General features: G+C 34.7%; 1 long non-coding RNA gene and 1 pseudogene across 1 annotated transcript; both read right to left on the bottom strand.

Annotated features, from left to right (window-relative positions):
• Positions 1-6,109: 6,109 nt before the first annotated feature.
• LOC120154843 lies at positions 6,110-17,068 on the bottom strand. The gene is made up of 3 exons (XR_005518912.1): positions 17,059-17,068; positions 12,561-12,566; positions 6,110-6,293 (listed from the first exon to the last, which is right to left on the bottom strand). It is a non-coding gene; the product is annotated as an uncharacterized LOC120154843 (long non-coding RNA).
• On the bottom strand, positions 6,301-10,681 carry LOC120154841 (annotated as a pseudogene).
• Positions 17,069-17,336: the final 268 nt, after the last annotated feature.

Here is a 17,336-nt window from a genome sequence, read left to right as displayed (position 1 = left end):
TGCAGGAGCAAATTAGAGTTTTCGTACGAGAATCAAAACTAATTTCAAATTTCCTATTTTTTCTGCGTACTTTGACAAAATATAATGTTGACATTCATCTGATAAGGACTTAATCTCTGCCTCAATCCGGTACAATGTCTCCCGTATAAGTTCATCTTGGAACACACGAAAAGATTCGCGGGTAAAAATCGCAGCGGCATGGCTTTCAAGGTCGACCAGTTTTGTGATCTGGAAGGGCTTCGTATGGGAACTTAAGTAATCCGCTTTCAACTCGTTCATACGCATTCTACTAATTCCATCTTCAATTGCACGAACAACATCTAAATATGTCTTCTTGTGTTTCAGTGCAATAGCTAGTGAAGCATTCATAGACTCGCACCTTTGTGTTGAGCGAATATTGGCAAAGAATGACCGGTTAGATATGCTTGTGCCCATAAGTGTCGTGTATTTCCCTTCTCAATCACCCATGGATGCTTTTGGACGTTGAATTCTGAAACAATCGAACGCCATTGAATATCAAATTCCTTGGTTGTCCACCAGGAAGCCATGCATTTTGAGAATGCTGCTGTAAACTTTGGGTCACCAATGTTAGCTTGTGCATTGCGAGAAAGATGCCAAGAACATAATCTGTGCTTAGCATAAGGGATAACAGATTTGATAGCCCTCTGCATTGCCCTATCCCCATCGGTTACAACAGAAATAGGTGATTTATTCATCATGGCTTCTAAAAATTCTGTAGCACCCACTCGAAAGATTGAGACGTTTCGTCAGCGATTATGGCAGTGGCAACACAATTGTGTTATGGTGATGATTGACACCAACAATAGGCATAATTGGTCGACCATACAATTATCTTTGTACGTTGTGTCGAACGCAATTACATCACCGAAGCATGTGTAATCCGATCTCGATGTAGAATCCGACCAAATAAGATTATACAATGCCCCCGATTCGTCTACCGAGTATGTCATAAAAAACCCGGGATCATCATGTTTCTTATAATCAAGTAGGCAATAAGCGCATTCACATCCCCATCGACGATTTCCTTTGCTTTACCTCTTTGAAGTGCATTGTAGATGTCTTTATGTGTAAATCCAACATTATGATAGCCCCCTGCCTGCTGCGTTAAATAGTTCATTACTTGTGACGTGCCAACACCGACCTCTTTCAATGTTGTTGCCTCATCGATATCAGCCTTACTTACAGCTCGATTAGAACGCATAAATGGTGTCATAGCAGATGTGCACAATGCATGATTATGTTTCTGATCAGACTTACTTATAACCCACTGATCGTTTGTATTTGTTGCTGTAACTACGACTCTAGCCTTACATCCTGTTCTTGTGACTGGCGTATGAGCACGTTGACGATCAACAGTATTGACTTTTGATACTCGAAACCCTTCTTTGGAACAACAAAATTCTTGTGTCTTCACATTCCCTTCCACGTCAAGCCGTGTTGTTCCCTTACGTGCACTAAACCCATGTTCCCGTGCGAATCCCTTGTAAAAGTGCCAAGCTTGATCACGTGAACAGAAGAGCTGACCAACCAATCTGTCAGATTCATCAACATTATGTACTTCATGGCATTCCTCGGTTGGCTTAACATTGTCTACATCAGTATTATCCATGGCAAAAATTTTGTTGTGCAAGTTCAGTGCTCCAAGAGTTGATGGATATGTAAACGAAGGTTCATTTTGAACATGTTTCTGTCGTGCTGCTTTCAATAGGATGTGGCATTGGTAGTGGTAGTTAAAGGGTGGGTACAACATTAAATTCGCAGTACATATTTAGGTATGTACAATAACTACAAGTATATTATCATTTTAAATTCGCAGTACACTGTTAAAAAATTGAAACATAAATTACATAAGTTTTAAAAAAAGTATCGATCCTTTTTATAAAAGTATGGACACTTTCAATATAATAGGTAAACATATGATGTAATAGGTAGCCCTTATATAATGTAATAGGTATCGTTTATATAATGTAATAGGTAGTGGTTATATTGTAAAGTGTCTATCCTTTTTATAAAAGTGTCCATACTTTTTTCACTGTGGAAAACATTAATTTAAGGTTATCTTTTGAGTGAGTTTTAAGATATTAATTTAGTAATTATAGGCGTCTAATGATTTATTTTTACGTTACGGTATATATTATTATTAAATTAAAAATTCTAAATAATATTTTATAAAATATAAAAACAATCAAATAATTTTTTGTGCAAATGAAATTATAAATCAATATTGTAGGTGGAAAACATGAAACACTGTTAAAAAAATTGAAACATAAATTACATAAGTTTTAAAAAAAGTATCGATCCTTTTTATAAAAGTATGGACACTTTCAATATAATAGGTAAACATATGATGTAATAGGTAGCCCTTATATAATGTAATAGGTATCGTTTATATAATGTAATAGGTAGTGGTTATATTGTAAGGTGTCTATCCTTTTTATAAAAGTGTCCATACTTTTTTCACTGTGGAAAACATTAATTTAAGGTTATCTTTTGAGTGAGTTTTAAGATATTAATTTAGTAATTATAGGCGTATAATGATTTATTTTTTACGTTACGATATATATTATTATTAAATTAAAAATTCTAAATATTATTTTATAAAATATCAAAACAATCAAATAATTTTTTGTGCAAATGAAATTATTAAATCAAATAATTCAAATTGAAAATTAAACAACAAATCAATTAAACATTGTTGTGGGTACATTAATTGAACATTGTTATGGGTACATTATTTGGATTAATTTCGTTGAGATGGATTATGTATAACAAAACAATCTATCTCGCATGTGAGTACTTTATTCCAACCATGTGACAAGTGTGACAACTCCATCAACTCACAACTCAGCTTTGAACTCAATCAATATTGTCTTTTAGCTTGATGGTTCATAAAGCATGTTACTTGAACAGTATGAATCAATTATGCAATTTTCATGTTCAATTTAACACTGCATTTCAAATTCATTTCATATGTAATTGGAGTTTGAATTTAAATTTCAATTTGAGTTTGAATTTCAATATATTTCGGCTCCACTATAAATATTAGCCCAAGCCAATATGCATGTTATCATTGATTATTCCTAATTTCCATTGTTTTTTTTCCAACGTATAAACGCGAGGGAAATCCCGACCATTTTATTTTTTGGTCAACTTTAAAGCGTCAGAAACGTTTCGGGCGCATGATCTGGGTGGTATACAAGAAATGTAACAAATAGCAACTAAAATCATAAGTTGAGTACCACCCAAATCATAAGTCTGAAATACTTCCGATGCTCATCAAAATCCAAAGCTCATATGGTGCCAAGCAAAAGGAAATCAAAATCCAAATCTCATATGATGCCAAGCAAAAGGAAATCAAAATCCAAATCTCATATGATGCCAAGCAAAAGGAAATCAAAATCTACAACTTGAGTTTGAACATTGATATGATATGTTCAGTTGTTATCATGTTGGGATTTTCTCGTTTTTGATTGCTTGGATAGTTGTTCTCTTGCTTCTTCAAGTGTTCTTAAGGTTATCCTTTGAGTGAGTTTTAAGATATTAATTTAGTAATTATAGGCGTCTAATGATTTATTTCTTACGTTACGATATATATTATTATTAAATTAAAATTCTAAATATTATTTTATAAAATATAAAACAATCAAATAATTTTTTGTGCAAATTAAATTATTAAATTAATATTGTAGGTGGAAAACATGAAACACTGTTAAAAAATTGAAACATAAATTACATAAGTTTTAAAAAAAGTATCGATCCTTTTTATAAAAAGTATGGACACTTTCAATATAATAGGTAAACATATGATGTATATAGCCCTTATATAATGTAATAGGTATCGTTTATATAATGTAATAGGTAGTGGTTATATTGTAAAGTGTCTATCCTTTTTATAAAAGTGTCCATACTTTTTTCACTGTGGAAAACATTAATTTAAGGTTATCTTTTGAGTGAGTTTTAAGATATTAATTTAGTAATTATAGGCGTCTAATGATTTATTTTTACGTTACGATATATATTATTATTAAATTAAAAATTCTAAATATTATTTTATAAAATATCAAAACAATCAAATAATTTTTTGTGCAAATGAAATTATTAAATTAATATTGTAGGTGGAAAACATGAAACACTGTTAAAGTATCGATCCTTTTTATAAAAAGTATGGACACTTTCAATATAATATAATGTAATAGGTAAATTTGCAATGCTATCGGTATAAATATACCGGTTTACTTATAAAATAGGTAAATATAAGCGCTACCTATTACATTATATAAGCGCTACCTAGTATGTTATTGTACTTTATAATATTTCCGGTTAAATAATATAACATAACCGGTCTAAATTTTAACCGGTCACTTGTTTAACCGGTCACGTCGTATATTAGCCGTTTTTTAGGCGCCGCACCGCAGAACCACCCCGACAATATCCATAGCTCTCCGTGTCGCAAGATAATCTTGGGCATCACTTACACCGACTAGTTCAAAGCACTTTGACTGGTTAAGATAGTGATAGTTTTTGGGACTTCCCAACTTGTACTTCTCAACTTCTTGCTAACGATAGTAACAGGGATTCAAATCGATGTCGTTGTAGCTTTTTTTTATATCTCGTTTACCGTAATTACGGTCATAATGAACGTTATTTAAAATCTTAATTGTAACTTAAGCTTCAAGAGAAAAATAAAATAGCTAATATTCATCAGTAGTCACATAATCTCAGCCTTTAATTAATTTTATCTAATAGTATTAAAAAGTATAAAATTAAAAGAATTTTACATAGTATAATTAGATTTTACTTAGACCTGACAAACTTAACCATCTGATTACCTCAACCTATTTACCCAACCCCATACACGATATTAACTCGAACATGATAATCAAATTTGATCTGATACCCGATCCGAATTATACCAGATCCAAAATTTAGCGAAACTGAAATCAACCAGAATCGAAATTAAACCGAACCGAAAGCAACCCCATCCGAAAGCAACCTGAACCGAATTTAATCCGACCCGAAAGCAACTTGAACATATTGAAATTGATAAAAGTTATTAAACGATAAAAGTTATTTTCAATAATAAATTAATTTAAATAAAATTGATAATTTATTAAAAATATTATATTTATAATAAAATAATATAAAGTTTAAGAAGAATATAAAAGTAAGAATCTAATTGTAAGATTAAAAACAGTAATAAATAAAATTTATTTATCTTACTTGTTATAAAAATATTAGATTTACAATAAAATAATAGAAAATAACTAAAACAAAAGAATAATTATATTTATAATAAAAATAATATAAAGTTTACTTATGTTACAACTAAAACTTAACAAATAAAGTTATTTATTATTTTTTAAAATTTAATAAAATATTAAATTTATAATTGGAAATAAAATTTTTACTAAAAAATTATTTATTTATTAAATAGTTCTCGTTATAAATTTTTGTACGAGATCAATATAAAATTTTGATAACAAAATCAATATAAAATTTTGATAACAAAATCTAACACGTATTATAGGATCGTATTTATGTCAAATTATCGATTTATCATCTCTAAATGATGGTTTAATTTAAAATATTGAATGATTGAGAATTGAAATTTAACCTAAATGATAAAATTAACAAATAAGAAGACATATTTTTATAAGTATATATCATTATTATATATATACTTGATTTTGATTAGACTCATAACCAATTCAACCTGAATTGACATGATCTAAAGGTTAACCTAAACCGAAAATCAACCGATCCGATATTAACCCGACCCAAAAATCAACCTATATGGTATTAACCCGACCCGATATTGATCTGATCCAATATTGATCCGAACAAGAAAACAACCGATCCAATAATGACTCGACCCGACCCTATTCGATTCACCGTACACTGAACTAGATCCGATCTGGTCCGAACAAAATTAAACCGAATTTAATTTATTCCAACATTATTGGGCTGATTTCATTATATCAAACTTGACTTTACAATTGACGCACACAACCTTGTACAAAATCCAATCACTCAAACAAACCAGTAAATTTAGCTGAAAATGAAAAAAAAATCAAGAGAAAAAGAGGAATGATTCAATCTTCAAACTCATATTGCAAAAAAAAGAAACCCTCACCAACTCCATTTTTGATGGTATGCGGAACATGTCAGGCTAGCTATTTACAGACAGACATGACATGAAGATGTCACACAAGCTCTGCAATAGTATTTGAAATCATGTCCTATATATTATGTTCTGTCCAAGGAGAAAACAACTGATAAAAATCAAAGTACTCACTTTTATGGTGTTTTTAAGTAAAGCGTCAAGGAATGAGTTCTTCATCATGGTACCCTTGTTCATGTCCAGACAATTGATTCTTCATGGTGACCTTGTCTGTGACATCGAACAATTGATCAGTTTCTTCGTCGATGGCGCCGATGTTTGGTTTTCCAGTCGCTGGCTCTGTACGTAAGCTTGCGTTTTCTTCAATGCCAGTAGCTTCTGAATGATCCTCTGTGTCATCTGGCATTAACTCATCGGGGAACTTCATCCTGTAGAACTCCAGCTCGGCTTCGAGATCTTGAATCTCTTTCTCTTTGTCCGCAAGAAGGTCGTTTGTGTTTTGTAACGCTTCCATGTCATACTCGGCTTGTTCTTCCATCATCCTCAGGTGCTGCAAGGCTTCCATTTGCAGCGTCGCCTTCTCTTCCTGCAGTCGAGTAATCATGGCCATTGCTTGATTTGTAGCCACTGCGGACGCGCTTCTTTCTTCTTCCAATTCCTTGTACAAAGCGCTCAATAACTTCCTGTCGTGCTCGGCCTGACGTTTTAGCCGATCAACCACACTTTCGCCTTCGATTTCACTAACAATGCTTCCATCTATAGACAAACCAGACTCATTTCTCTCCAGTGAGACCCTCCTCTGAAGCATCTCTATTCCGTTAAATGCTGAAGAATCTGATGCTTTTAAATCATCACTATTTATAGATATCCTCGGACTTACAGAAATCTTAGGACTTGCAGCGATCCGAGGACTTCCATCGTTCATCAATTGATCCATTCCTCGAGAAGATAATTGTGACAATAACACCTTTAGATCTTCACTAAGTCTAGAAGAATCTCTTCCAATCCATTGTTCAAAAAGCAAACCAGATAATTGTCTTCCTTTACTACCTACTGCTAGCTTATATGCATCACTTAGGTCCAACGAATTGAGTGCCTGGATGCTAGTGCCAGTAGTGACTTGATTTTCTTCCACCGCTGATTCGGGTACCGGAAGTGGTTGTTCTGTTGATGCGTGGTTATCTTCGCACTTCGCCTCAGATATCTTCGCAACTTCAACAGTTCCGATAACACCTATTGGCAGAATAACCATGAAATGAAAGTTATCAAGGGTGTCACAGCAGCTGATAGAGAACTAGGACGGGTATTTCTACAAAGTTCAACTTACTATTCTCTTTTAATCCTTCAACAGAAGATGCAACGGCATTTGATGGAAAAACATCGTCGATGGCAATATGCTTGATCTCCTTGGGTACTTCGACTGGTGTTTCATCGCCAATGGTATTGTGTTTGCTCTCCTTGGGTACTTCGACTAGAGTTTCATTGTCTATATGCTTGCTCTCCTTGGGTACTTCGACCGGATTTTCATCACCAATGGTATTGTGTTTGCTGTCCTTGGGTACTTCAACCAGAGTTTCATTGTCGATATGCTTGCTCTCCTTGGGTACTTCGACCAGAGTTTCATCACCAATGGTATGGTGTTTGCTCTCCTTGAGTACTTCGACCAGAGTTTCATTGTTGACTAGCGACGAAGGAAGAAAATCAAGGGAAATAAGCTTACTCTCTTCAGACACTTGAATAGGAACTTCACCAGGATTTGACAATGGAGAGTCCTTATCAAGGGAACCAAGATTCATTTCTATTGGCACATCGATAGAAGCTTCCCCGTCTTTTGACGATAAAGGGACGTCATCAAGAGAAATAAGCTTAGAAGAAGCGGATGGCTCGATTTTGCAACTGGCTTGCTCCAAATTAAGTTCCTCCAAGCCATGTGGTTTGAATCAGTAGATTCCACTGATACAGTGTTAAGAGGCTCTTCAATGATGGTTGACTCCGGTTCTGGTTGTGAAATGAATACAGGAGGCTTAAGTGCAGAAATGGGATCCACGAATTTCTCTGAAGGAAAATCGTCGGACAAAGTAAAAGTTTGAGACTCTGGCTGCACATGTTGATCAACAAGATCTCTTTCTAGATGATGAGTTCGGATAATTACATCATCTTCCTCCCCGCCAGCACTATTCACTTCAGATTCCAAATCAGAAGCAACCTTAAGCTCCGAATATGATACATGAGATAAAGGATCGGACCAGTTTTTTCTCTGATGTATATCTTCTACCGAAACAGACACATTGCCACTTCTGTTCTGCTCATACTTACCATGTTCAACGGAAACCGGCAAAGGTTTATCAAATTCAGAAGCTGGAAACACAACTGATCGTGTTTGCATCGATGTTTTGGCATAGCCTTTTGGCATCCATGGCTCATTACAACAAGAACAACGCCTTTGAGTCGAACATCCAAGTTTATGATTCTCAAGTGAGCGATCCTCCTCGAGACTACAATCAAAATCTTCCCCCAACTTACCGACCAACAATCGGTAGGTTTCCGCATTAGACTTATTTATTTTAGCAAATGAGAAAAGGCAACTTTCACACATTCCTTGAACATCAACAAGCTTCTTATGAGAATGACAGTAAACCAAGGATGAAATCTCCAACTTATGATCATTGCATACAAGGTCCCAATAAAACTTCCGTTTCTCTTTCCCGAAAATATGATCAAGCCTCGAGCATAGCAAACAAGGTGTTTGCAATTTACATTTATGAGCAAATTTTTTTATCAGGAATGAAACTATAGCATCAATAAAGATCATAAAAAGCAACAGCCATTCGAAAAAGGCTGACGATAGAGCCATTCTAAACCGATGGGAGATTTTCTCCGAGTTAACAGATGAAGTTCCCCCTCTACCCATGTCCTAGAAGATTATGTAACTTCAGGACAAGGTATTTAACTGCTTCAAATGAATCAAAGTCCAATACTCCCAAAATGAAATCAATAGTCCAAGGCTAGATCGAACGCTGCCAACAACAAAAACAAAAAATCGACAGAGATAAGAGAAAATATTGCAGAAAAGGTAACATCCGGCTGACACCGAACTAGCTAAAATTCAACAGGAATGAAGAGCCAAAAGTTCTTGAAATGAACAAATATAAGCAGATCTTTCGGCTTAGGGAAACAAAGTGAATGCAACTTAGATGCCAAAGGAAAAACAAGTGGAGACATACATCTATGACATAAAATTCTCTGCAACGTCATGCATGATGTTTCTGTACCATTTATTAAAAATACTTGAAACTGATTCTGTGTCCTTTATTAAAATTCAACAGAAATGAAGAGCCAAAAGTTCTTGAAATGAACAAATACAATCAAATCTTCCAGCTAAGTGAAACAAAGTGATTGTAACTTAGATGCCAAAGGACACACAAGTGGAGACATACATCTATGACATAAAATTCTGTGCTACAACATCATGCGTGATGTTTCTGTGCGTTGATTATAAATAGTCGAAACCGATTCTGTGCCGTTTATTAAAATTCACTTAAAAGAACAAATACAGGCAAATCTTTCAGTTAAGTGAAACAAAGTAATTGCAGAGTAGATGCCAAAGGACACACAAGTGGTGACATACATCCATGGAATATAATTCTCTGCAACAACATCATGAATGATGTTTCTATGCTGTTTATTAAAAATACTCGAAACCGATTCTGTGCCGTTTATTAAATTCAATGGCGATAAAGAGCCAAAAGTTCTTGAAATGAACAAATACAAGCAATTATTTCAGCTAAGTGAAACAAAGTGATTGCAACCTAGATGCTAAAGGACACACAAGTGGAAACATAAATCCATGGGATAAAATTCTCTGCAACAACATCATGAATGATGTTTCTATGCCATTTATTAAAAAGCTCGAAACCGATTCTCATAGAAGATCTATGCATTCAAGAGATAGTGGATAAACACAATTCCAAAACAGGATAAATAGTCATAGTTGTCACAAACAAATCTCAAAGAACAAATTAATGAAGTAAATTCTTATGTCAAGAACAAGAAAAGCGAATTTCTCATAACAATGAATACACCAAATAAAAGATCCCAATTCACAACATAAAAAGCCTAAATCAGAAGCTTAACAAAAAAGGTGTAAGTAAACTTTCAGTCAAAACTCACAAGACCTAATCAAAATTCATCAACCAGAAAGACTAGAAGCTGAATCTAACTTGATCATATTAAGATCATTCAAGAACAAAAACTGAATTACATATGCAAGTCAAACTATGATATTTCCAAGGCAAAAAAAGAGAGAGAGCGCGCGAAAGCTGACCCGTTTATGTGATTAACTCAGGGAAGAAAACCCAGAAAAGATCACTGAAAATTCAGAGGAAAATCGTCTGATCGAAGTGACCCGTCTTCAAATTCGTTACAATGAATGAAACTCATCAAACACTTATTGAAACAAAAGAAAACAAAAGTTAAAGTAGTTTATTATATATGAGAACAAATGGAAGAGGTAACAACAAAGTGTGCACGTTGTCTTCACGTTTTTTTTTTTGTATTTTTTTTATAAAGGGAAAACAGAAGAAAAAAATAAACAGCCGACAAAGACCACACCCACACAAAGTCGGCTGCTGATTCATAAAATACCAAAAGCCGAAAGTAAAGGAAAAGAACCCATAAATAATTCACTGTCAAAAACCCAGAGCAAAAGGTTCAATTTTTATTAATAAACCCCCAAGAGAAAAAAGGGGGGGGGAAAGAAAATTTCTCTTCATTGTTAAGTATATTGTTATTTGCTATGGACGATCAATGGAAAAGGGGTAGCTGTAAAACTTTTGTTGAAATAAAAATGGTAATTTTTTAGTGGTGATGATGATTGGTTGGAGAAGAAATTAAGTGACCAACCAATGGCGGAAAGCGTTGAGGGAAACACCGACCAATGACGATTAGTTGAGGTTACAAAGAAAATTCGGCTTTTTCCATTGATTTGACAGTTAAACCAACTGAAATTTGAATGTTTTTAGAAGGTTTAATTCTCAAATAAATGCTAAAACCATATTTTTGTGTGAATAGGTGTTTATGTTATTTTTTTGGGTCATTAAGGTTTTTAACGTTATAAACGTGATCATTTTAGGTGTCCGGTCGTCAACACCGTTAAATTTCTTCCTTAAGTGACATGTGTCACAATTTGATAATTTTAATTTTTTTATATAAAATTAAAAAATTATATATTTTTTAAAAGAGAAAACACATAAATTTCAAAATAACCCTAAAACTTTGAAAACCTTCATTTTAACCACTAAACCCACGTCGACCACCGACTTTTGCCGTCGAAGAAGCTCCACTCGACATCCCCTCCCCCTGACGACTAAAACTCTTATGAAATCATGACCGGTCGATGGCCAATAGGCAACAAATTGATGTTTTTATACCACATAAACTCTATAATGAAAATCGCGATCCCACGTGACTTAGAAGGCGAATCAACGACAACTACTGTGGCATATAACAAAGATGATGGCAAGGACTACGTCGGTGGCAATAGTCTTGGCCGGAAAGGGGGCAAGTGGTGGGTTAGTGTTAGGTTTATAGATTTTGAGGCTTTTTTGTAATTTAAAAGAAATTAGGGTTTTTTATAAATATAATAATAATTTTAATATATTTTTAAAAAAAATTTAAAATTATCATATTTTGACGCGTGTCACTTAACGGAGAAAATTAACACAGTTGACGTCCGGACACCTAAAGTGGTCACGTTTGTAACGCTAGACACCTGAATGGGTCAAAAATACCGTAGGCACCAATTTGCCACAAAATATATAGTTTGGACACTTATTTGGGAATTAAGCCTTTAAAAACCCACTAAATTGACAGAAAATCGCAAAACCGTGTTGACTGCGTTATGGAATGGACGAGTCTTCCATGGAGTTATTTCAACAAGCTCAATTATTAAATTTTTGATTAATTTAATGGCATAACTGAGTTACCGTAAATTTGTTTAGGTTACTTTGATTTACATCCAAACCTTTTAGATTGTCGAAATGGATAATCATTTGTTATGTTGGTGTTTTACATGTCTTCGTAAATCGAATGAATGATAATTCGTTAACATATTTAAAGAATTCGAACTTTACGGCTCAATGCACAACTCGCTTCTCATGGCCACGATTTTCTCCTCAAACTCGCTTCCTCCATTGTCGACCGACCGGGCGGTTTAAGTGATTTGGGTGGGTGAATGAGGCGGATGCACTAAACTCCTATAGAGGTCAAGTGCATCCCATTATTTTAGAAAATTGATTAAATTTAATTTAGTATGTTAAGTAAAAAGGAAAAAAAATTAAAATTTTAGACCCTATTTTTAACTTTCTGGATCCGCCACTGTGAATGATATCTTGAAATTTGCTTCAACACCATCTGCAACTCCCTTCTGTCTGTCTGACAAAATTGTAAGCCTTGGCATATTTTTCGTATTATTTCAAGCAGGTTATGAAGTGTAGGGAGAAACCATATGTCAGTTCTCATCGTTCTCTTCATCATCAACACCAAATGCCAGAGCATTCAGAAAACCATAAGTGGAGGCCTGAAATGATATGAAAAGAGGTTGGAAACTGTTATCAGTTGGGTTTCCAACTTTGCATAGACAAATGCAATACTCCCACGATTTGTCCGCTTGATCCGTTCACAATATTGAGGGAGTAAGCGATACCTTTACTTGAAAGATCCACACATAGCAGCCGTGATACGCTCCAGGCTTGCTTGAAAGATAAGGTGATTCCATGAACCCGGTGAATCTCTTCCGATATCTCCTTAGGCTTGTAATTAGGTTTCTCCCCTTAATCTTTGTTCCATAGTGTTTGCCACCCACTGCACAGAGGCTTGTTGATGGCCAAGATGAGCAATGCCTTGAGTCTCATGTATGGTTCTGCATTTCAAAGTGAAGGGCAATAGTTGTATCCTTCAACGCCCTACCAAAGCTTTTGACATCCGAGATCATAACTCGGATTTCAATTCCGAACATGAGGAAGACTAATTATCATCTATGGACTAAGAGTGCTGTAAATCTTGGGCAGGATCAATTACCATATCCTGGCTGTCACCCACAGCCAATGCCAGACTATCATCGAGCTCTTGGTTTGCAGAAACAATCAACTCATTGTTCTCAGATAAAGCTAACTTATTGTCACCATGGTCTGGTTTTTTTATCCATACCTAACTCGTTATCATGCCCATTACTGCGGTCAACATCCTCTTCTCGGTTCAAAAATCCAAATCATGATCGTGAGAATGACCTAAACCTAAGTAATAATCATGAGCATGTCCTAAGCCTAAATGACGGACATGGGTTTGTTATAATTCCAAACAAGGTTCTAGGTAGGTTACGCACATCGTCTTTGCGTCAAATAATTTCTTTTCTTCTCTAATAAAAAAATTAAATAATAAATAAAGAAATTAGATGGAATAGTACATAGAAATAGGGTCGATTTCACAGGGATTAAGGAGACTAATGATTTGCTTCGCTTCTTTGATTGAGGACCTTTGGCGTGTTTGCCTGGAAAGTAAAAGAAACGAGGGGTTTTGGGAAAATTAAACTAAAATAAAGATTATAAAGAAAATGAAGAAATTATATTAAATAAAATAAAGAAATTGAAATTAAACCTGAAAATGAAGTTGATTTAGGCAGCCTTGGGTAATAGTTATGACTCAAATTCTTCGGAGCATAGAAACGGATTTACTCTTCGGAATTTACGTCGGTTACCGCGTCAAGCATGGTCAATCCAAGTGAAAAGGGATTGGATAGCTTAGAGTCATTAAGTATGGCATATAGCCAACTCTCTGTACATTGCTGGAAACAACATCTCTGGTCCCACTCCATTGTCGATAGGGCATCGATACGAATCTTCTCTCTGGAGAAATTCCGGATTGCTGGAATCGTTGGCAGGACTTGGTGATCTTAAATTTGGGAAACAACAATTTGACAGGAAGAATCCCATCTTCTTTGGGAGATGCAAGTCTTGAAATGCTAAACGTTCGGAACAATAGCATGTTTGGAGAATTACCCTCCACATTGCAAAACTGTAGGGGTTTGGTTATTCTTGATCTCAGTGAAAATCATTTCAGTGAAAGAATACTGACATGGATGGGTGATAAGCTCTCAAAACTTTGATGGGCATATTCCTCATATGATTTGTGCTCTTCAATATCTTCAGAATTTGGACGTTGCCCATAACAACATTTCAGGAGCTATTCCAAATTGTTTTAGAAATTTAATTGCAATGGCCACTAAAGAAAAACAAAGTAATTACTACTACCATCCAGAGTGGCAGCTTGATTATTACCATGATTATTTGATGGGTGCATCATTGGTGCTAAAAGGAAGAGAAAATGAACACAGTACAACACTAGACTTGTTACCAGCATAGACCTTTCAGCTAATATTTTTATAGAAGAGATTCCAGAAGAACTTGGAAGTCTCATTGGGCTATTGTCATTTAATTTGTCAGGGAATCTTCTAACAGGAAATATACCAGACATCATTGGCAACATGGAGTTGAATGAATCACTTGATTTGTCGATGAATCATTTGCATAGTGAAATCCCTTCAAGTTTCTCCAATTTGAACTTCTTGACTCACTTCAACGTGTTCTACAACAACCTGACAGGACAAATCCCAACATCCACTCAGCTTCAAAGCTTTGACAACTCTTTCTTCATGGCCAATCATCTCTGCGGGCTGCCTGTGAGTAAAAGCCGCAGCACTGAAGGTGTTCCGATTGATGCTACGAAGAACGGAGGGAGCAGTGGGAGAAGTAAGATAAATGGGTTTTATGCGAGCATGGTTGTTGGGTTTGTAATGGGGTTTTGGAGAGTGGTGGCTCCCCTGTTTTTCATCATATCATGGAGGCATGCTTGCTATGGAAAGCTGGAGCATATTGGTAACAAGATCTATTTGTTTTGGGCTACTAAGCGTATGTAGTTCGATGGGAAAACAATAGCATGCTTAATTAGTGTTTGTAGTTGATTATATAATGTTAAGATCTATATAAATATTTAAAATGAATAGCATGTATAATTGATGTATCCTAATTAGTTGCATTTGAAGTTTGTGTAATTTATTGAAAATTGGATGGAAGTGTGTTTTGATCATGTATGAATATGTTCAATCGTTTTTCAATAATGAAGATTAGGGATGTAAAAAACTGACCTGCAAAACTGACTGAAACCGATTTGAGTCAAAATTGTTTGTGACCCGAGCGGTGGTGATCCAAAACCGGTTCGAGTCGGAACTAGTGTTGACTTGAACCCGAGTTGGACCTGAAAATTGTGGATCTTAACCTGTTTATGATCTGAGAATGTCTTGAAACTGAATTGAACCGATAATATGATAACCAAACCCGACTTGCATCCGACTAATATGATCTCGAACCCAAGATTAACCTGGTAAATAACTGGTATTACTCGACCTGCTATGAACTTGACTTGTAATTGATTCAACTTGTAAATGATTCAACTTGTTATTGAACTGATCTGATACTTAACTGACTTATGAGTTACAATTAATGAAGTTGTGAGATTTTGAATTTATAATAAACTATGATAATTAATATGATTACATTTTAAAAGTTAAAATAAATTGTTAGTTATGATAATTAAATTAATAAATTTAATTTCTATATTAATTATAATATTTATATTATAAATCTTAATAATAAAAAATTATTTAATTTCATTAAATAATTTATTTAGTGAACATGATTTTATTATATTATATAAATTAATTTAAATATTTATAAGTTTGAACATGAATTTATAATAAACCATGTTTATCATTTGAAGTTCTTCAACAATAAAACTGAAATGCACCAATAATTTTCCTTTTTTTTCCAGAAAAAGGGTGGAGAAGAATGGGAAGAAACTGACGGGGAAGAGAAGGAAGGGGAAGAGAGGGAAAATGATTTAGAGTTAAAGGCAAAAATGTTTTTTTCTCTTTTTTTTTTTAAATTTCAATTAATTAATTTATTACTATTTTAATTAGAAAATCCGTTTTTTTTACTATTATACCCATGTCAGGTGGCATTTAACGGCCCACCTTAATGGCTCGTCACGGCCAGGCACCAAAGTGAGTTACATAATGAAACGTTCGTCCCAAATTGAACCAAAAAAAAAGTTAGGCGCCATATGTTGGGCACCTTTGTTTGGTAGGAAATATGAAAAATGGTAACGAAGAAAACTAGAGATAAGAATGTACGGAATTAGGATCAAATATTGAGAAGGATTAAATTATCTAACTTCAAAAAACTAGGGACCTATGATGTATTTAAGTTCAAAAATTAGGGGGCAAGACCTATGTTGATATATGCTCCACACAGCCGTGGAACAAACATGTAGGGGACACAAGTTTTGCAATGGTAACAACAGAGCAGGCCATCTGCATCATTTTCATAGCAGATTCTACCATGTAGACAGCATTCACCGCAAGCAATGGACTGTGACTCGTAATCGGAAGATTTTAACTACGGAAAAGAAACATGATATGTTCGATGGGTTCGATATGACTGAAACAAGCAAAGTACAGTACTTGTGGAGTTCAGAAAGTGTAGAAACGATAGGTTGCATGATCATCATCATGCAAGCATACCAAAGAACTCGAAATCCAATGCTTAGAGAGGCTGCAGACGACGGCGACAGGGCAATTCTAAAGAATGTATTGAATCGGTACTGTATCGTAACCTCAGTAAGGTTAGAGAGCCAAGAAATGCTTTTTAAAAACTAACACTGCTATAATAGCTGATTTCTGTATCAGGAAATGAAAAAGGACAGTTTAAATTTGACTGCAGGAACATATAATGTGCCTCCATTTCATGTATGATTTCCACATCTATTGACATACCATGTAATCATGGATACCAGCTTCAACTTACCAAATCCATTGTTAAAACCGCATATGAACTCGTTCATAAAACCGGCCAAATCAAGTCGAACAATCAAATTCAAGTAAGCATGTAGTGTACATAGTTTAAGTAACATGATGCATAAGTTCCTTGAGTTTTCACATACAGAAAAGATCTGTCTAAAGTATCTCTAACCCGAAGAACCTCTTCGGGCTTTGGCATTCGGTTCAGGGTCCTGATTACAGATGTAGAACAGAATCAAATTGCATATTTCATATCTATACATCTTCATTTTCATCAAACAGATT

The sequence above is a fragment of the Hibiscus syriacus genome, unplaced genomic scaffold, assembly GCF_006381635.1.
Source record: "Hibiscus syriacus cultivar Baekdansim isolate YM2019G1 unplaced genomic scaffold, ASM638163v2 tig00111151_pilon, whole genome shotgun sequence".
Taxonomy (NCBI): domain Eukaryota; kingdom Viridiplantae; phylum Streptophyta; class Magnoliopsida; order Malvales; family Malvaceae; genus Hibiscus; species Hibiscus syriacus.
The sequence above is the reverse complement of the archived record's forward strand: the minus strand, read 5'-3'. Positions and strand labels throughout refer to the sequence as shown.